Genomic DNA, 19,717 nt, shown 5'->3' on the forward strand with positions numbered 1-19,717 from the left:
CCCCTTTTGGCATCATGACAGAAAGAGAAGCAGGGTGCCGGTCATAGCTAGGGAGGAGGTTGCGATGTGGTGGGTAGTTGGTGGGTTCTTTTTGATTGTTTCTGGCACAGAACTCAGACATTTACTTCAGGCTGGGGGTTGAGGGAAGAGTTTGGTTGGTCCTGTGTGATGATAGGTGACCCACCATCCAAGGGGCCTGGGAGCAAGGTCTGTGGTGAAATGGAAAGAGCTCTAGCAGGGGGGGGCTGGAAGCATGAGTTTGTCACGTGCTGGGTCATCCCGGTCACAGAAGCCTTTGAAGTGAGGGCAGGATCGACTAAGGTCAGGAGGAAAGATAGGCTAGCTTTCAAAGGTAGGAGGGAAGAGGGAAGGAAAAACAGAACAAAACAAACACCCATAGGATATGGTCTGGTACCAAGAGGAAAAAGCTTCAGAGTATTCCAGATTTAGGTCTCTGGGGCCCATGGGGCAAGGAAAGCCTTGAGCCATGGAATAGAAAGGGCAGGGGAAACAACTCTCAGGGCTATGAATTAGGGTTCATAAAAGTCTTTGTTGAAAAAGACAAAAAGACAAAAAGTCTTTGTTGTCAAGTGAAAAAAACGAACAAATGCATATTATTACACAGGGGTACATCTTTGCTCTGGGGAGCTTCTCGGAACCCAGAGGGCAGCAAGCCTGACTATGAATAGCACACCTGCACCTGTCCCAGGCCGGGTGCACAGACGGCCTCCAACACCCACACCCATGCCTAGCCTCTTTTGGCCCCCAGGTGAGGTGATTGTGTCAGGTTTTGAGCCCTGTAGTAGGGGACTGAGGCTCCGGGACAGGTAGGCAGGGGAGAGGCGAGATCTTGCTCGGGTCAGGGAGCCGCTGACACCCGTCCATGCTGCTGCCTGGGAGTTTGCTTACTAGGTTTCCCCACTGTGCATGGTCTTGTGTGCCCATGTGTGTTCATGCTTCGGCCCCAGCTGGAAAGGCCCAGAATCTCCACACCTACACACACAGTGTCTTAGGTCCATCCTGTGATGGAGGGCACGCGGTGCCTTTGCACAGTGTGTAATCCAAATTCCCATACCTGACGGTCTTGGGAGTGCAGAAGGGTGATAGGAAAAGATAGATCACAGAAATCCAGTTTTTCTTGAATTCTCTTTAGGCCCTTGGGATATTAACTCATTGAGTTTCTCTGTGGGAATAAATTCCAATTTGCATGGCTAGAAGGGAGATGTGGAGCATGTGGTGCTTGACTGGCCAGTGTCTGGCAAATCCCATGGGTCTTGAGAGACTAGACTGGAGACTTTTCACGCCACCTGGGGAAGGGATATCATGTGGCAGGAATGGTGGCATGTGTACCTTACAACAGCTTCTCTCGTTGTCATTGTGGCTGGCCAAGAAGAGTCAGAGAAGCGAGGTCTAGTTTCAAGTGCCCACAGAAGTCTTCCATTCAACCCCTCTTTGGTTCCTGGTTCACCATTGTCCCAACACAATAGGGCTGGGGCTTGAGCATCATCTTTACAGAGACGCAGGGCTCCTTTGAAGCGAGTAGGAAGCTGTAAAGCCTAGATTGCCTTCAAAGGGATGCGTATGGACAAACATCGTCATCCTTGTCCCATTCTGTAGTTTCTGAACATAATGAGTTTTACAGTTGGCTCTGAGATGCATTAGGCGCTGAAGAAACTTTCTCTGAAATGGAAAAGAGAGATTTGCTGTTCAAAAGGATAAAATCCTACGCAGCTCAAACCTTAAAATACTGTAACCCGGGGATCCCTGGGTGGCGCAGCGGTTTAGCGCCTGCCTTTGGCCCAGGGTGTGATCCTGGAGACCCGGGATCGAATCCCACGTTGGGCTCCCTGCATGGAGCCTGCTTCTTCTCCCTCTGCCTCTCTCTCTGTGTGACTGTCAAAAATAGATTAAAAAAAATTAAAAAAAAAATACCGTAACCCGGGGCTGAATTTTCAGGATTTAAAATTCCCAGATGAATTCAATTTAAAATAATCAAGCACCCCCTCTTTTCCTTTCTTTGAATGCTGGTATGTGTATTAATATGTATGGTAACCCGAGGAGGCCCTTGGAAAGTTACGGACAGTAATACTATATGCCTGTCTAGGAAATTCAGCACAGCATGTGCAAGTATTGGTCTGTTTTTACACTCAGATGTGAAAGGGGAAGAGGCCAGCGGGGCTTGTTATTTCACCTGAGTGCCCCTGCGACAGTGATGGGGTCTGACGTCTTTCTGTGAGGCTTTTGTTGGGAGCCCTCGGCCCGGCTCCCTTCACGGGCCAGTGGGTGGGCTGATTGATGTTGGGCTACTTTTGAGCAGAGGGGTTAGGAAGAAAGTGGCATGCCGGAAGCCAGAGAGCGGACAGGCCATTATGCATGAACGAGAAGCTTTTATTTATAGAACTGTGTCCCTAAACATGAAGAATCTTGCCCAATTAGCCAAGGCACCATTTTGAAGGGACATGTCCTCTCATTAAAATACGGCTCACTGCTACAAAGCTTATTAGCCCATCGTGCATTTGCCGGCTTTTCTGTTTTCACGTCAGAATGTGATCTAGAAGAGTGGGCTCATTTGCTTCGCCAGCTGAGCATAGCTAGTTCGAAGAACAGGTTCAGTCATGTACAGCCAACTCCAAGGGGTTGCTCAAGACTCATGAGGCCACAGGTACATTTCACACCCCAGACAGCCACGTGGTCGCAGTTTGAGTGGCTGAGACTACCTTGTCCCAGAGAAGGATCAGGGCACAGGTGGGGTACCAGCTGCGTGTGCTCCCCATACCCCGACATTTGACACTGGAGTCACCCTCATCACTACGGTGGGATTGCTGGGGGCACCATGATAACAAGTCACTGGGGGTTTATTTTAAAAGAGGTGCATCGGGGAGGGCAAGAGTCTGTTAGGGAAACTCCATCAGCTCCCAAGGGCCCTGCCTCCTGGAGAGTCCTGTCTGTCGGGCGGGGTGGGGGTGGGCGGGTTTGGTCGCCAAGTCCCAGGAAATGCAGTCCTTGCCCGTCTGTCTGTCGTCACTGTCGAGGCAGAACGAAGTCTGAACAGGTGTGAGGCCCACCTGGGTTCAAGCCCCGCCCTGACCCTCGCAAACCCTGACCTCTGGGATTCGGTTTCTTCATTTACCAAATGTGGCTGAGAATCCTGGGTTGATAAAATTGGGTGAGAATCTAGGAAGGGAAGGCAAGGTTTATAAAAGCTCTTTGTGTAAGGCTCATTATTATTGAAAAGTAATTAAAACTGGGTTCTAATTGGCTTCTCCTCGGTTCCCAGCAACCTACTGCAAAAAGAATGGAATTTGCCTGGGAGCTGGGGGTCTGCGTGAGGCCTCCGAGGGCTTCTCTCCTTTGATGTGTGTAGCCTGGGGCTAAGCTCTCCAGAGGCCCGCCTCCCCCTCTGAGTCACCGGCTTTGCCAGAAGCTCTTCGCTCAGGTTGACTCACCCTGCTGAACTTGTCCTTGCGAGGCATTCATTCCATTCGTGTCTGTTCTGGGCTTTGGGGATACACACTGAAGGAAGGATGGGCCGCAGGGAATGGCAAGAACAGGGCATGGTCGGGTGCTGACAAGCTGCAGGAAGTTGGCAGGATGTAGGCCGGTTTCTATAGAAATCAGAGACTTCTGCTTGTGAGAGTGATAACTTAGTCTTGTGCGAACGTGCAGGTCTCCAGTCTTGTGATCAGACATCTGGGTACGTTTGCATTTCTAGACTTACAGTTTTGAGTTGACTTTGTGATTTCTGGCCAAGTGTAAGGCTCTCGTGCCTTAATCCAGTAGGAAAAAAAAAACTATAGGAAAATTTGAGGAGTTCTGGATGTTTCTGAGAAGTGGATAAACAATCCCCAAATAAAGTTGAGGTGGGTGAGCAGACTCGAAGAAGGAGTAGGCATTTCTTTTTACCTATAACCTAACTATATCACATTGTACTCTCCTCAACCCAAAAATCCTTCCAATGGGAATTCATTAAATACACATGATTCTACATCCAAAATCAAAATACTATGAGGTTCACAAATCAGTTTCATATGGGTTCCATATAAGTTGATATGAAGGGATGCCTTCAATAAAACGTTAAGTGAAAAAAAGCAATTGCAGAGCCGTGTATGGCTCATTATATAAAATATAGAAAGTACACTTTACATGCACAGCATCTAAAAATATCTCATTTTTAGAAAGAAGAAGTGTGTGTGTGAAAAGCTAAGCAAAAATATATGCTAAAAAAATTAACAGTAGTAATCCGTGGAGGAATTGAAATGTGCAGACATTTTTCCTGTATCCATGTATACATATTTTTAATGTTTTATTTATTTATTTTAATTTATTATTTATTTATTCCTGAGAGACACACACAGAGAGAGGCAGAAACACAGGCAGAAGGAGAAGCAGGCTCCATGCGGGGAGCCCGACGTGGGACTCAATCCAGGGACTCCAGGATCACCCCCTGGGCCGAAGGCAGGCGCTCACCCACTGAGCCACCTAGGGATCCCCTATTTATTTCTTTAAATTATTTTTCAAAATATTTTTGATGTTTTAAAAAGGAGCTTATGGTTGATAGTTTTGCCGTAAACATCTTTCTGTACTTTCAAGTGATTTTACAAATAGTTTCATTGTGTAAGTCCCAGAAACTAAGTGGCTAAGACAAAGGGTGGACATATCTAACACTTGGAGAGCTATTGCCAAGTTTTCCTCCAGAAAGGCTGTACTGCTTTTACCCTTAGTAGCGGATGCTGAGACCATCCGTTTCACGGGCCCTCACCTGTGGGGGTGTTACAGTGGGCGATCATCAGATCTTCTTGTTTCTGTTTCTTTGGTTATTAAGTCAAGGGGAATGGCTGTTCGGGAGTTGTAAGTTGTAGCAAATACGGAGGCTCCACAGACAGATTTCTTCCTTATTTCCTCTTTCAGGAAGAAAGGTCACTGTTGCATTCCAGGCTGTTCCCAAGGCCAAACACCATCTGCCCCACTGCGGGGCCGATTAGGAAGGCGTGATGTTCCAGTGGGAACTAGCTGAGCGTTCAGCATCCATATGAGGGAGGAGGCTGATGGGCCATGAGTCACACGGGGAGTGGGTGACGGTGACATGCTGGCTCGAGACAACAGCACTCCCTCCTTCCTTCTCCCCCTACCCTCCACAAACACTCGGAACAAATGTTTCTATGCCTCCTGTACGAGAAGCACCTCTGCAGGCTTGGGTACAGGCAGATCCAGGTCCAAGTGCAGCTCTGTTGCTTAGGAGCCCTGTGATTTTGAAGAAAATCCTTTTTTTTTTTTTTAAGATTTTATTTATTTATTTATTCATGAGAGAGAGAGAGAGAGAGGCAGAGACACAGACACAGGCAGAGGGAGGAGCAGGCTCCATGCCGGGAGCCCGAGGTGGGACTCGTGGGACTCAGTCTGAGGTCTCCAGGATCACGCCCTGGGCTGAAGGCGATGCTAAACCACTGAGCCACCGGGGCTGCCCTGAAGAAATTCTTTAACTGCTCTGAAGTCTTTCGTTTCCCCATACATACAGGCAGGTTAATAAAAGTACCTTTCATATGCTGTTACCCTGTGAATAAAACAATCCACGCAAAAAAACAAAACAAAACAAAACAAAACAAAAACCACCATAGGTTGTCTGGAATGCAAGAGTAAGCAGTCAGTAAGTGCCAGCCATCTGTTGTTATTATTTAATTGCCTCCCAAAACCAAAGCTATCAAAATTCCCAGTATTACGTATTCAACTCATTGTATTTGCACATTTATTGAGCACTTCCTGCGTGTCTGACAAATAAATGCAAAAGACAGTCCCTAACATCAGAGAGCCCCCAGGCTGGTAGTGAATCAGAAAAATACAAGGCCATTGCAATGTGAATTTCTGTTTCCTAAGGCAGAGGTCGTACGGGGCATGGTGGGAGCACTGTGCAAGTGCCAGATCAGGTAACCAGGGAAGATTTTGTTGGGAGACAGTCCTTCATAGTTTATGGCATTTCTTCTCATTTTATAAACAGAGACACTCCTAGCCCTTTTGCTCCAGACTGTCTTTTCAAGGATGTTGGTACAGCAGGCAGCCTTGGAAGACAGAGATAGCTCATCTTCCTGGGCAGAGGGCAGGTGTGACTGCATTTCATTATAGAAGATTTGAGTTCTCTAAGCTTGACATTCCTGAGCCCACTGAGGGCACAGCACCCACCGAGGCCCCTCTGTGTTGCCCCATGGGACTGGGAACTGTTCCAGACGTGCTGCTTCTGTGCTGTCGGCAATGAGGTCCCTTGTCTCTGAGCCGGGCAGCTCATGTCTTCTGCTGCCATCCATGAAACTGTGGAAGGCTCACTCGTCATCTTGCAAGTAGGCTGAAGTCGAAGACCCTTCACATTTCTCGGCAGGTTTCCTGCAAGGGGTGACAGTTGAACAGTATTTTGAATGATGTCCAGGATTCTCAATTGTGGGAAAGAAGGGCGTTCCTTGCAGAAGCATTCTTTGTTCAAAGTCATGGAGGCATGTGGCAATAAGACCATGTTTGAGGAACGCAACATAGTTTAAAATGCCAGAGCTGGGGGATGCCTGCCTCTGGCTCAGGGCCTGGTCCCGGGGTCCTGGGATCGAGTCCCGCATCAGGCTCCCTGCATGGAGCCTGTTTCTCCCTCTGCCTGTGTCTCTGCCTCTTTCTCTGTGTCTCTCATGAATAAATGAATACAATCTTAAAAAAAAAAAAGAAAGAAAGAAAGAAAGAAAGAAAGAAAGAAAGAAAGAAAGAAGAAAAGAATGCTAGAGCTGGATGTGTGCTTGGGGGAGCAGCAAATGAGGTGGGGGAGGGGCAGAAATTAGATCAGCCAGGGCTTCCAGAGCCCAGCCAAAGTGTTGGAAATACATGTTGAGTTAGTAACATCCTCGTCTGAAACACTTCAACATGCCCTGTGCTGTATGTACAGTGTACTGAGGTGCCACATAATCCCCAGAGGAAAGAACCAGGAAGACGGTTTAAATGGTGGAAACATGGGTGGAGACAAAGTTTTGCTTAATCCTGCTGAAGTTCAAGGTCTGAGTCCCTCGTGCCCTGCAAAACTGCCTGGCCTCAGAGATTAGACTCTGGAAATTTTTACCTAGAAGGGGAACAGTCTGCTTTTGCTTGGTGCCACTAGCTAAGTGACAGTGATTTAATTTGAAATTTCATTAGGCTGATGGCGTCTGCTGCAGAACAAGCCGGTTTCTGTGGTTGCTGGGTAGCTGGAGCATGTCGGGGGCTGAAAAGCTCCCCATGCAGGTGTGTGGCTGTCTGCTGCTACGTGGACCCAAGGACCCCTCCAGAGCAGCCTGGGCAACATGCACCACAGAGCCTTTGCATCCTGGCGGTAGGATATGTGGCTCTGCCCGCCCTTGCCCCTAGGCATTATTCTGGAAAACCCACAAAGCTCATGAGTCCATTTTGTTTTGTTTTAAAAATAACATCAAGGAAAACAAAAATAGTATCAAAGGCCACAACATCCCACCAGCTCCTCTCATTTAGTCTATATGGCTCAGAAAGTGACCAGATGAACCACCCCCTCTCCAGATCCACCTCTTTCTCATTTTCAGGGTAAATTCTGGTAAGAGTTCAGACCAACCCCATCATGGTATGATGTCGAGTGCTCACTAATAATTAGTGACCATGATGACATTAATAGAGATGATGAGGATGAAGGTCAGAGCTGCCATTTGTGCCATCCTTGGCTGTGTGCCAGGCATCCTGCTTGGGATCCAACCAACTTCCCCTCCCATGATCCGCATGCATGACAGCCATATAAGGCAGATATCCTGTTGACCCCATTTTATAGATGATGTAACTGAGGCTCAGAGAAGTTGTACAACAGAGGTACGTGGCAGAGCCAGTACTAAAAGGAAAAACCAAAACAAATCACTTAGGTCTTGTGGATTCCTAAACTCTTAAAACCGTGTTCTTAGTAGAATATTTTCTTAAATTGTGGCAAAATATATACAACTTAAAATTGATCATTTTGGGGGTATGCAGTTGAGTAGTAAGTACATTCACATTGTTGTGCCACCAGTCTCCAGAAATCTTTTCATGTTGCAGAACTGGAACACCGTACGCATTAAACCAAAACTCCCTCCGGCCTCTCCTCCCCCAGGACGTCCACGGAGAGGGTTTTGTGGTGGTGGCAGCAGTGTTTTAATTCCCACTGGTGTAGGGAGCACTTCCTGGGAGAAGGGCCAGAGGAGGGGGCCAGTAGAGACCTTGGTCATGCCCTGTCCTCCTCTGGCTCACAGGTAGGGCTGGTGGAAGGGACCTGGGTGAGGCTGGGGACTCCCCATCAGCCTGGGATCCGATGAGCTTACCTGGTCTCCCTGTCAGGCGGGAGGGAACACCTGCTCGCGGTGCCATGTCCAACGGCCTGTAGGAAAAATAATTGGGGTTGGGGTCACGGAAATGTTTGCACAGATCTCATGGCCGCTGTCAGTTTCATTTGTCACCTCCACTTCCTGGAAGAGAAAGGATAAACAAGACATTTGGGTACATTTAGGGGAGGACCGTGCAGTGGGATTTGGAGTCTGAAGTGCCACAGGTCAAATCCCCGCTCCTGGGGGAGCTCCCCTCACTGCTCTGAGCACTGGTCTCTGCTCTGTTAAAGTAGGATTTAGTGACTGCCCCAGGGGTGTTTTAGAAGTAAGAGACATTGGGGATCCCTGGGTAGCTCAGCGGTTTAGCCCCTGCCTTTGGCCCAGGGCACGATCCTGGAGTCCCGGGATCAAGTCCCACGTCGGGCTCCCTGCAGGGAGCCTGCTTCTCCCTCTGCCTGTGTCTCTGCCTCTCTCTCTCTCTCTCTTTCTCTCTGTGTCTATCATGAATAAATAAATAACATCCTTAAAAAAAAATGAAGAGACATTGCGTGGAAAGCATCTGATACTTAATAGATGCTTAGTAAACGTAAATTCTTTCTTCTGACATGCTTTCCCAGACCCCGGGGCAGGAAACAGTAGCTTCCTAAATATGAGTGCGTCAAGTCAGTATATGTTGTACTGTCACTTGAAACACAATAATTGAGAAACTTTCTCAGATGATGGCCACCAAGGTGCTGGACAAAAGCAGATGAAAAAGCTATTGATTGTGAAGATAGTCCTTGTGCCAAAGATTAAAGTAAAGCGGTATTGCACTGAATCACAGAATTGTAAGTGGCAGAAATCAGAGGGACCCTCGAGCTCCTATAGACCAGGGAGGAAAGCCTGTGGCACAGGCATTGTCCCCCCACCCCCGCCGTGACTATGGCAACCATCGCTAATCAATTGCAGTCGTTTCCTAATGAGCCCAGACAGGGCCTCAGAGCTTGAGACAACCCAGCACTTCAAGCAGCCACTGATGATCCATGGGAAGCATATTAAAAATCCATTTCTCATCCCTGCTCTAGACCAGACCTCTCATTTTACAAATGAGAAAGCAGAGATGAATTTTCTCCAAATCATGTAGCTTTTGGAGTCAGGACCTCTTGTCCTGTTCAGTTGTTTCCTGTTCAGGAAGCAGGGTCTAGGGGCCGCTGTTTCTGTGACTTCTCCTACGGTTCGTAGCAGAGAAGTGGTCTGTCTAACACTGAGAAAGATGATGAAGACCCGTGGGGAAGGGTCTTCTCAGGGCTGCGGAGAAGAATCAGAAGTTCATAAAGTGGCAGCCGGGAGAAGGGTCTAGAAGACGGTGAGCCCCGGGAAGGAAGGGACCTTGTCACGTTCACCTCCATATGGACAAGGGGTAGGTGCTTAGTAGTGGAGTGAACGGATTTAGGGATGAAAGCTGTATGACCAAGGAGTAACTTGGGAGCAGAAATCCTTGAAGATAAGGTTCAGCAAAGAACTACAAGTATGCAAAGGACTTCTTTGCTAGAAAAGAAGATCCCCTCTGGGTTTTCTTGCTTTTGTGCATGTGTCTACATTATTGAACACCTCCTGTTTCTTGGGCTGCATCCCAGGTGCTCTTCCATGTGTTACTTTCTTTCTTTTTTCTTTTTTAAGATTTATTTATTTGTGAGAGAGTCAGCACAAGCAGCTGGAGGAGCAGAGGGAGAGGGAGCAGCAGACACCCTGCTGAGGAGGGAGCCCCATGTGGCGCTCCATCCCAGGACCCTGGGATCATGGCCTGAGCCGCAGGCAGATGCTCAACCGACTGAGCCCCCCAGGCGCCCCTATGTGTCTTACTTTCTAATCCTTAGAACCCTGAGAAGTAGATACCATTTTACAGAAGAGAACACCAGAGTTCAGAGAAGTTAAATTCCCAGGTCTGTGGTGGATGGTTGGTTGAACAGTAGAATTGGACTGTGAGCCCGGGCATAAGTTTTGGCTTTTTCAATCAGAAGATATATTTGTGGGATCCCTGGGTGGCTCAGTGGTTTAGTGCCTGCCTTTGGCCCAGGGCCTGATCCTGGGGTCCTGGGATCGAGTCCCACATCAGGCTTCCTGCATGGAGCCTGCTTCTCCCTCTGCCTCTCTGCCTCTCTCTGTCTCTCTCTCTCTCTCTCATGAATAAATAAATAAAATCTTAAAATATATATATATATATAAATATTTGTGATAAAATCATGAAAGTTTGCAGCCGTGAATCCAAGTGCTTTTGAAGGGGTTGTCACGACCCCTCCACCCCTCATTACATTCCTGTCGTTTATATCGAGTCATTGAACACCCCCCACCCCCGAATATGCCCAAAACATGAGAAACCAAACTCACCAAAGCACCAGTCCCAGTCCGTGGCAGTGAACCCCAGAACCCCACCCCAAGGCAGAGCCCCCTGGGGTCACCGAGAGGGGAGGGCAGAGGAGGGCACTCGGGAAACCGTGGAATGTCTCACCCACTTTTGTTCTTGCGTGAGCCCCGCTGCCACTGAACGGGAACGTTCTAAACCCCTGGAGAGAAGCATTTTAAGTGGGTGGCATCCGCCCGTATCTGGCCAAGTTGGCCACCGACGAATCTCAGCGACGTGATGTGGAAGGTACAGCCGCGGGGTGACAGCCCGAATTCCCGTGGTCTCAGGGGTCAGGGCCCCCCGAAGAGGGAGCCGGGGCCTCGTGAGTAGTGGCCGGAGGGAGCACCCCGGCTGGAAGGAGGTAGGCCCAGCGCCAGGCACAGCCCCCCGGACGCCCCGACCCGGTCTACGGGCCCCCCGCCCCCGAGGGGTCACACCGTGGCGGGAAAGGCCGCTCGGCCTCCTCCGTGCCTGCCTGGCCCAGCTGCTCCCCTGCCCCCCAAGAGCTTTGCTGGGACCTGAGGGTGAAGGGCACCCACTGGGTGCCACGGACTGTGACCGGTTCACCTGTAAGCTCTGCTCCTGACCGCTTCCCAACCCCCCAAACAGGGGGGCCCTGGCCCGATGCGAAGACCTGCCGGTGGCACAGCCGGTCAGCGGCGGAGCTGCGCTGGGCGCCTGGTGCCAGGAGGGCAGATGGGGGCCGCGGCGGGCGGCGGGCGGCGGGGTCTGGCCCGTGGCCTCTCACAGGTGAGGACGCTGGGGCCCGCGGTGGTGACCCGCTTAGCCCGGCTCGCCCCGCCCGGGGGCGCCGCCTGGGGGCGTGGGCCTGGCTCCGGGGCGCCTGCCCGCGCTCCTGCCTCCCCCCTCGCCCCGCCCGCCGGAGCCAAGCGCGGGCCGCCGCGGCCACCTGTGGACAGGAGGCCCGAGCCCGTGTGCCCACGCCTGGAGCACGCTAAGGCCCGCTCCGCGCCCTTCAGCATGAACGGTTCAACGGCCCCCTTGCCGCCCTCGAGGTCGTAGGACGTGGTGGGGTGTTGGGGAGCAGAGGGGGTCATTGCTCAGGGCCCGAAAGAGGCCGGGGCTGCGGGGCTGGAGAGGACTTGCTTCTGCGGGGAAACAGCTTGGCGTTTGTGTCATGTTGCTTAAAATTGTCTTTTTGCTGTTTTTTTAAGTGGAAGGATTTCTTTGGGCTGTATCTTTAAAAGAGGGCACGAGATTGGAGGCACCAAAGCAGTGTTGTTGTTGGATTTTTTTTTTTAAGATTTTATTTATTTGTTCATGAGACACACGGTGGGGGGGGGGGCAGAGACACAGGCAGAGGGAGAAGCAGGCTCCACGCGGGGAGCCCAGTGTAGGACTCGCTCCCGGATTCCGGGACCACACCCTGGGCCAAAGGCAGATGCTCAACCGCTGAGCCACGCGGGCGTCCCTAAAGCAGTGGTGTTTTAACCTTGGATGTGCATAAGAAGCCCCTCCTTAACCTGGATAGAACTTGTGGAAAGGAAATAGACATTTGTCTTCACTGACTTTGAAATTAAAGTGGCGCTTCCTTGGATCTTGAGGGTAGGCAGCGAAGCGCAGTGTTATTAGCAGTGCCTTTGTCGCCGGTGTCGGTTTTCTGTTCCCTTAACTGTTCCAGATGTCTTGAAATAGCATCTGCCCTCCTCACTCCTTAGAAGTTGAGGCTGTGGTCAGGCCTGCTGCTGGGTCTTACTACGGAGTGAGCTAGTAAAGAAGCTCATAGCACCGTATCTCAAAATACTTTGGTAATTGTATTTCAGTCTTTCTTTGTAATCTGGTGTGTTTTCCTCTGTTCACCTAAATTCGTTGTTCTGAGCAGGGGTCCGTAGGCTTCATTCAGCTGCCATAGGAGTCCCTGGCACAAAAAGGGTTAAGAACCTCCTGTTTTGAAAGAGGCCAGTGGCCAGTGCCCACACTGGAGCCTCTGAGTCATTTGGATTTAGACATGGCCTCTCGGGCAGAGCGGTTGTGTGAAGGGGATCCATCTGTTGCTCTTCCTGGAGTGGAATCCCCACCATCGGAGATGGAACTTGACCGCCAGTCTCCGAGGAATGCCAGCCTCCGTTCAAGTGGCTTGAATCCTAAAGACCATGAAGACCCATTCACAGGACACTGAAGTTTGAACAGATCCTGGTCACCAACATTGTGGGGGTTCTTGAAAATGCTGAGATTGGCATCCATCTCAGATGGAGGAGTGTCTGGTGCTCCCCGATCTGCTGTTTGATGCCGGTGTGGCCCAGTTGGGAAGGCTGGAGGCCTTCGTCGCTGCTCAGCAGGTGAACCGCCTCCTGAAATATCCCCTGACCTCTGTCTCCCTCCGAGGCCTGTGTCACTGATGGCTCAGCTCAAGGATACAGAAAAGACGTCCAGTTGGAGATATTCAGGATGTCGGCAGGATCACTGCACTGCCCCCAGAGCCTGTTGTTTCTCAGAGAAGACCTCACTCGCTCCCCTGAAGACTCCAGCCTTTGGGATGGACAAGAAGGGAAGAAAGCTGAGCTAGTCTTCACCGCCTCGCGGTTCCCTCCAGTACACGTGCGTAGGGGGCCGAGTCTCAGTACACCAGACTCTGAGGAACTAGATCTTTTATAGGCACCATCTCCAAGGACTAAGGGTAAGAAGGGACATGACGACACATTTATTACTTTCTTCCCAAGGCAAAGGAGAATCCCTGCGAAGGGATTGGGCTAGGCTGAGTCAGCTCATGGACTCCTATGAAATGAGTAAACGAGATACCAACTGAGTAAATACTGTGAAACTCTATCCATCCCCAATGACGGAGGAAGGATTGTGCGTGTAACCAAGATGTGTCTGAGCAGTAGGAACACTCTCACGACCCAGTCAGCTGTTTGTAATTACTGCAAAGCATAGCAGATCCTGCACCCTGCCCTGAAACCTGCCCCGGTCCTACTCTGCATTTTCCATGTTATTCTTCCCCTTGAGGGAATGAAGGAGTCACATAACCAGTCGCATGAATGAGGCCAGGGTTAGTGAGCACAGGTAAATGATGGGAACGTGGCTAACTTTAATCCCATTAATTGCTTTGTGGAAAGCAAGGTGATTTCATTAGGGGCCGTGTAAGATTTCTGAGGCTGAGGACACAGAGTGGCGGCTACCCCCCAAGGCCCTGGCTGGCTCCCACCTGCCATGGGCACGTGGGAGCAGCACGCTGGTCTGCAACCCAAGACACTGGCTGTGGTCTCCAGTCAGAAGTGAAAAGGCCCAGGACACCGCTGCCAAGGCAACAGCTCTGCTGCCCTCCAAGGCTGAGCACTGTTTGTCTGGGGCAGATGCCAGCACCACGGGGAGCTCCGATTTTGGTTGAATGTGTCACAAGAAGTGGCCGAGGCCTGGCGAGACTGGAGGCAAAGGGAGGCAGAATGGGAGCCAGACAGTTCCATCAGTTCAGAACTAGAGAAGGAAGAGGAAGGCGATGACGCCCAGATGCCTGAGGTAGCTCAGTTTGTAGACGAGAGGCCAGGAGCTATAAAGCAGCTGCAGCCCTTCAGACCAGTGCCAGAAAGCTCGTGAGAAACAAGAACCACGACCTGCCTTCCCAAGACATTACTGCCATGGCTTCCTGGGGCGTCTCCTAGGAGACCTACCTGTGAAATCCCCGATCCCTCTCCCCACTGGAGGGCTGCTCACAATTCTGTGTCTCCTTCCAGACCCCTGGCACATCGTAGTCAAGGAGCACTCTTGGCTCCTGAGGCACAGCATGACCCAGGGGGACCCACCATCGCTCCCCAGATGTTGCTTCTGACACCTGACATTCCTTGCTTAGAACACTTATTTTATTTATTTTTTTTAAAGATTATTTATTTATTTATTCATGAGAGACACACAGAGAGAGGCAGAGACACAGGCAGAGGGAGAAGCAGGCTCCATGCAGGGAGCTCAACATGGGACTCGATCCCGGGACTCCAGGATCATGCCCTGGGCCGAAGGCAGGCGCTAAACCGCTGAATCACCCAGGGATCCCCAGAACATTTATTTTAAAAGGCAGAAAGCATCAAGACCCTCACCATGGCCTTCTCTTCCTGCACCGTGGGGTCAAGACTAGGATTAGGGGGTGGCCTCCTCCTCAGAGACCAGTTAGGACCACGGGGGGGGGGGGGGCACCCCTAGCAGCCAATCCCAGAGACTCAGCATCAACGAGGATTGGTGTTTTATGAAAAATCACTTGAATTCCTAGAAATGCTAGCTCTGCTGGACTTTTAAACAGCGAGTGGAGTTATCCAGCCAATGGAAATGGCAGCAAACCTGCTTGGCCTGGAGGGCAGCCAAGGGCCACAGAGGCTGGAGAGTGGCTGAGTCCAGAGAGGACCGAAGTGGAGACAAAAGGTTCATACCGCCAGCCCGCAAGCTCTAAGGCGAGTAAGCAGAGGGACGTGGAAATGGCCACCTCGATCTAGGTGGCGGCTTGCGATTGCCGAGAGCCCATAACCCGCCATACTTCTTAGCAGCCTACCCGCAGGGGAGCGGGCCCAGCAGAGGCACCCACAACTTTGGGAAACGTTGCTCTAGTTGTCTCTTCCCCCAAACTCAGCGGTGCAGGACAACCATTTGTTATGCTCGTGGATGAAGGGTCAGGAGTTTGGGAAAAATATGGTGGGGATAATTCATCTCTGCTCCACAGTCTGGGAGCTCGGACTTGAAGCCACAGCTGACTTCAGTTGCTAAGACCAGAATCATCTAGGGTCTCTTTGCCCTCAGCTTCAGCTGTTGCCTGGGCCCCTCGCCAATGCTGCTCGCCTCTCTGTGCAGCCTGGGCTTCCTCCCAACATGGAGGCGTAGTTCAGAGGACATCTGAAGAGGGAAAGAGCCAAGTGGAAGCTATGCTGCCTCTTGTGACTTGGCTCTGTAAGTCATGCGGTGCCACTCCCTTCACTGTCAGTCCATTCAAGTGAATCTCTGGAGCCTGTGTACTCTGTAGCGGTGAGGATGGGATGATTAGGTGTTGGGTACGCTGCCCTTCCAGTTTCTCCTATTTATTTCTAGAAATAATCCGTGGGTCCAAAGAGCTATAAGTGCTCTGGGTGAGAAGATGCCACGGCCTCAAGTGCAGGTCTCAGGGGGCTTTGGGGACTGCAGTGTTTCCCAGCTGGGGTAGCCTAGTGACACCAATGACCAACACCCAAGGGTCACCTTGGCCTACCCATCAGAGAGAAAAGATCCCCCCCCCCCTACGCTCACACAACCTGAATCTTGGCTTTTGCATAGTGGGTCTTGACAAGTCTTAAAAACCTCCTTTGGTCCTTTGAGTCCAGACGCCTTTCCTCTCTTCACCCCAATTTTATTGGAGTGGACGTGGAGGGCCAGCAGCACCAAAGAGACAAGTGCTGGCTGCCCAGGGGGAGAGCGAGGGAGGGCTTCATCGAGGAGGAGCCATCTGTGCCGCTCCCTAAAGATGAATCAGTGAGGGCATTCTAGAAGTAGGAACTAGGATTGGACCTTAGGAGGGTGGTGAGGAACTCCAGTGGGAAAGCAGGTTGGGAGCTGACCTGAACTTAGAGGCTCTGGACGCCATGCAGAGTTTGGACTCCAGGTCATGGTTGGCAGGGAAGGTGGAAAGAATCAGTTGCAAGGTGGAGTGTCCTCAGGCTGAAGGTCTGGTGGGGACTCAACAATCTTCATGAATTTGCTAGAATCCAGGACCTCCGAGCCCTGTAGATACAGAGACGGCATTCCTGGACCTCTCGCCAGCTATATCCGGACCTTACTGATGCGTACACCAAAAAGCAAGGTTATTTTGTAAGAGTGAGTGCACCTCTTCTCAGTGGCAGAAATGTTGAGACCCCATCCAGGACACCCCCAATCTGGTGCTGAGGTCCTGGGGAGCCAGGTTGGTTGTTTGAAGTTTGCTGGGTAAGAATTCAAACCACGGGAGGTTGATACTGTGGGGGGCAATTCATGGGTTCCAGGCTTTGCTGCTGCAGCTGGAGTAGCGAGCTCCCTACCGCCTGAACCCCAGGCCCGCCTGCCAGGTCACCGGGGGACACACCTGTTTTTTTTCTCACTCCGCCCTTGTCACATTACTTTATTATGCTGTGTCACAGATGCAGTCTGGCGGTTCCCAGGCCTGGAGGGCCGTCTGTCTCCTCCCATTAGGTGTAGATTGAATTAGTCCGAGCTCAGCTTTCTCGAGGGTTCCTCTGCTGGAGCAGCTTTCAGAACAATTATGATGAGGGACGTGCGTAATCAGGTTTGTGTTCTAGGAAGACAGTTGAGGCTGCAGCAGGAGCCCGGTGGGGAGGCTGGCCACCAGCCCCTAGGCTACCACTGTGGTGCCAAGAGTGAGGCGTGACCTCAGTAGAGGGTCCGGGGGGGCCCTCTGTGTTCGGAGTCTGAGAGTGAGCCCCTCTCCAACGTTGCAGGCCCTCGCAGGAGCAGGGCAGGAGTAGAGACGGCTCCTGTGCCGTGCAGGGCTGCAGCAACCACGCCGCGGGGCGGGGCAGTCCTGGGAGCGGGACTTCCCTGACGGGGGTAGAAGGGGGGCCGTGGAGGGAGGGCCCCGCAGGACGCCCCCCGCTCCGTGACCTCGCCAGGAGCCGGCAGGTGTGGCTTCTGGGTTCCCGCTGCTCACACACCTCTGTGAGTCACGCAGCTTCCTGGAGTTTTCCGGACATCTGTTCCCGCACCTGTAAAGTGGAACAGTAGCAGCACTTCTCTCAGCGCATCGTGGGGGGACCACAAGTTAGTGCGTCGAGCGCAGGACAGCGCCGGCCGCCAGGCCACGGGACCTAAGCCCGGCCTTATGTTTCCTTGTGATCGCGATCATCGTGGGGAATCCGGGGCCTTTCCCCCAAGTACAGAGGCTGTGCCTGCACATTCGGCCCCTCCGCGCGTCTTGGGCTCTCCGATGGCCTTGTTGGCTGGTCATCATGGGTATCGTGGAGGCCACCCCTCTTCTGTGGTCACTGATCCCTCCTCTCCCAGGGCCAGTCTCCCTCTCTGTCTTCCGAGAAACACTCCTGTTGAATCTTCTCCTTGTTAATAGATTTGGCAGATAAAACACAAGATGCCTTGGACGCTACTAAAGTCATTTTTAGTATAAGTCTGTCCCGTGCAGTCAGTCATTGGTGCATACTCTGCTAAAATATTATTCATTTGCCTGAAATTCAGATTTCCCTGGGCATCCTGTATCTTTATTTGCTGAACCCAGCAGTCCTACCCACTGTCAAGGCCCAAAACTAAGGGGTCTCATGCAAGTCCGAACGAGGAGTCAGGAGTCCCGGTGGTCAGGACTGGGTTCAGAGACATTATTGGTGCTTTGGGACCCGGAGTTCCTGGCAGGCTCCTGATGACTTGAGCAGCAGGCGTCTCGTGCATGTGGCACGCTGACCGCATCCTAGGTGAGTTTGGCAAAGGTCAGACCCAGCCAAGGCCCAGTGGTTCCACCCCAACTGTCTGCAGGGGAAATGGGGGGTGGGGGCAGTGCAGACCCCAAGACCCTGGAAGCGGTGGGTGCTAGAAAGGGCTCCCTGCGTTGTTTCTAGCCTAGGTGGGGCGACAGTGCTCGTACGGTTAGGGAGGACTCCGGCTCATGGAGAAATTTCCTTTGGAATTAAATACAGGCATGACTTTGACAGGGGAAACCTCACTCAGGCCTAAAGAATGTGTTGGGAAGTTCTGAGCGTGGGGCTGGCCGTCTCTGGAGGCTGGCAGGAGGACCCAGGCTTTCGTCTGGAACACCCCGTCTGCAGAAGCTCGGTGGGTGTGCAGGCCTCCCCAGCAGGCTGGTGCGGGGAGGGGGCCCGGGGGGGGGGCAGGGACGGGAGCGAGGGAGGGGCAGGAGGAGAGGGAGAGCTCAGGACCATTTCCCGAGGATCCCTGGCACTGAAGGGCGGGGAGCGGGTGTTCTCCGTACTTGGTGTGCCAGCGCAGGCGGGACGCGCGCTCCTCTTTCATGGGCTGTGCAACTTGGGGGGAGGCCCCAGGAGCCCCGGGCTTCTGCAGACATCGCAACGTCAGGATAAGAATAGCTGGCGTCCCTGCTGGCTCCTGCCCGGGTTTCTCCAGAGGGCCAGCTCTGCTTCGTGGGTCAGGCCAGCACTCTCGATGAGGCTTGGGGCCCCCACCCGGCCCGAGCTGGCTTAAAGTTTCCAGCACAGCGTCCAGGGGAGGCTGGGGGCGCCCTGCTGCGTTCGAGACAAATGTGCATTTTACATGTTCCTGCGACTGGCCTGCTTTTAAGGTCAAAAAAAAGGCTGCAGAAGGGGAAAACAGGCCTTGGGAATCTCGTGGGATGAAGGGGAGGCTTCCTGCGGCTTTCTCACAGCACCTCTCCTAGCCTGGCACCAGGGCCCAGCCTTGGGGACCCTGCTCTCCTGCAGAAGCAGCACCCAGGCCCCCAGCATGCCTGCACCCCGGGGTCCGACCGAGCTCCGTAGAGCCCTGGGTTGGGCTTGTGCGCGGTCCTTGCCACTTCTTCCCCCATGACCTTGATGAGCGATGTCAGCTCCCTGCCCTGGTTTCCTTGTCTATAAAATGGGGCTCCTCTTGTTCTCTTTGGAAGACAGAGGGGATAGACCGTGGGTGCCAAGGTGCCCGGCACCCGTGGGCGATGGAGGGGGTTGTTTTTCCTTGCACGCCTGCTTATCCTCCTCTGTCAGATGGCAAGTCCTGGGCTTCCTCGTGGTTCTGTGTGACTGGAGCAGAGGGCTCCAGGGTGACGCGGGAGGTAGTCTTGTGGTGCATGAGGATCCCTGGCTTGACCTGATGTTCTGGGCCTTTTCAGTAGAACGGTATTCTGTTCATAGGATGAAATCCACTGGCTCAGGCTTAAGCTCAGAAGGTTGTTCAAGTGTTTCCATTGGCACCTCTAAGCTCCTGGCGTGGGGTAAGCACTGCCGATGGAGGTGCGCCCTGGGGGCTAAGTCCTGGCGGCCAAGTCCTGGGGGCCGGGCACTGTCCTAAGCACCCGGACCTGTCATCCCTTCTAATCTGTGCAACAACCACAGGAGGTTCTCGTCTTACGGATAGGGAAACC

General features: G+C 52.2%; 1 protein-coding gene and 1 long non-coding RNA gene across 3 annotated transcripts in view; one reads left to right on the forward strand and one right to left on the reverse strand.

Annotated features, from left to right (window-relative positions):
* DKK3 (dickkopf Wnt signaling pathway inhibitor 3) overlaps nucleotides 1-19,717 on the forward strand; it is a 41,652-nt gene that overhangs the window by 12,151 nt on the left and 9,784 nt on the right. The window lies entirely within an intron of this gene.
* On the reverse strand, nucleotides 634-17,779 carry LOC144294655 (uncharacterized). 2 transcript variants are annotated; one of them, XR_013362030.1, is made up of 3 exons: nucleotides 16,230-17,779; nucleotides 8,316-8,371; nucleotides 634-1,680 (listed from the first exon to the last, which is right to left on the reverse strand). It is a non-coding gene; the product is annotated as an uncharacterized LOC144294655 (long non-coding RNA). The 2 variants fall into 2 exon arrangements; XR_013362029.1 differs by lacking the exon at nucleotides 634-1,680 and adding an exon at nucleotides 5,721-6,372 and having other exon boundaries at nucleotides 16,230-17,778.

The sequence above is a fragment of the Canis aureus genome, chromosome 23, assembly GCF_053574225.1.
Source record: "Canis aureus isolate CA01 chromosome 23, VMU_Caureus_v.1.0, whole genome shotgun sequence".
Classification (NCBI taxonomy): Eukaryota; Metazoa; Chordata; class Mammalia; order Carnivora; family Canidae; genus Canis; species Canis aureus.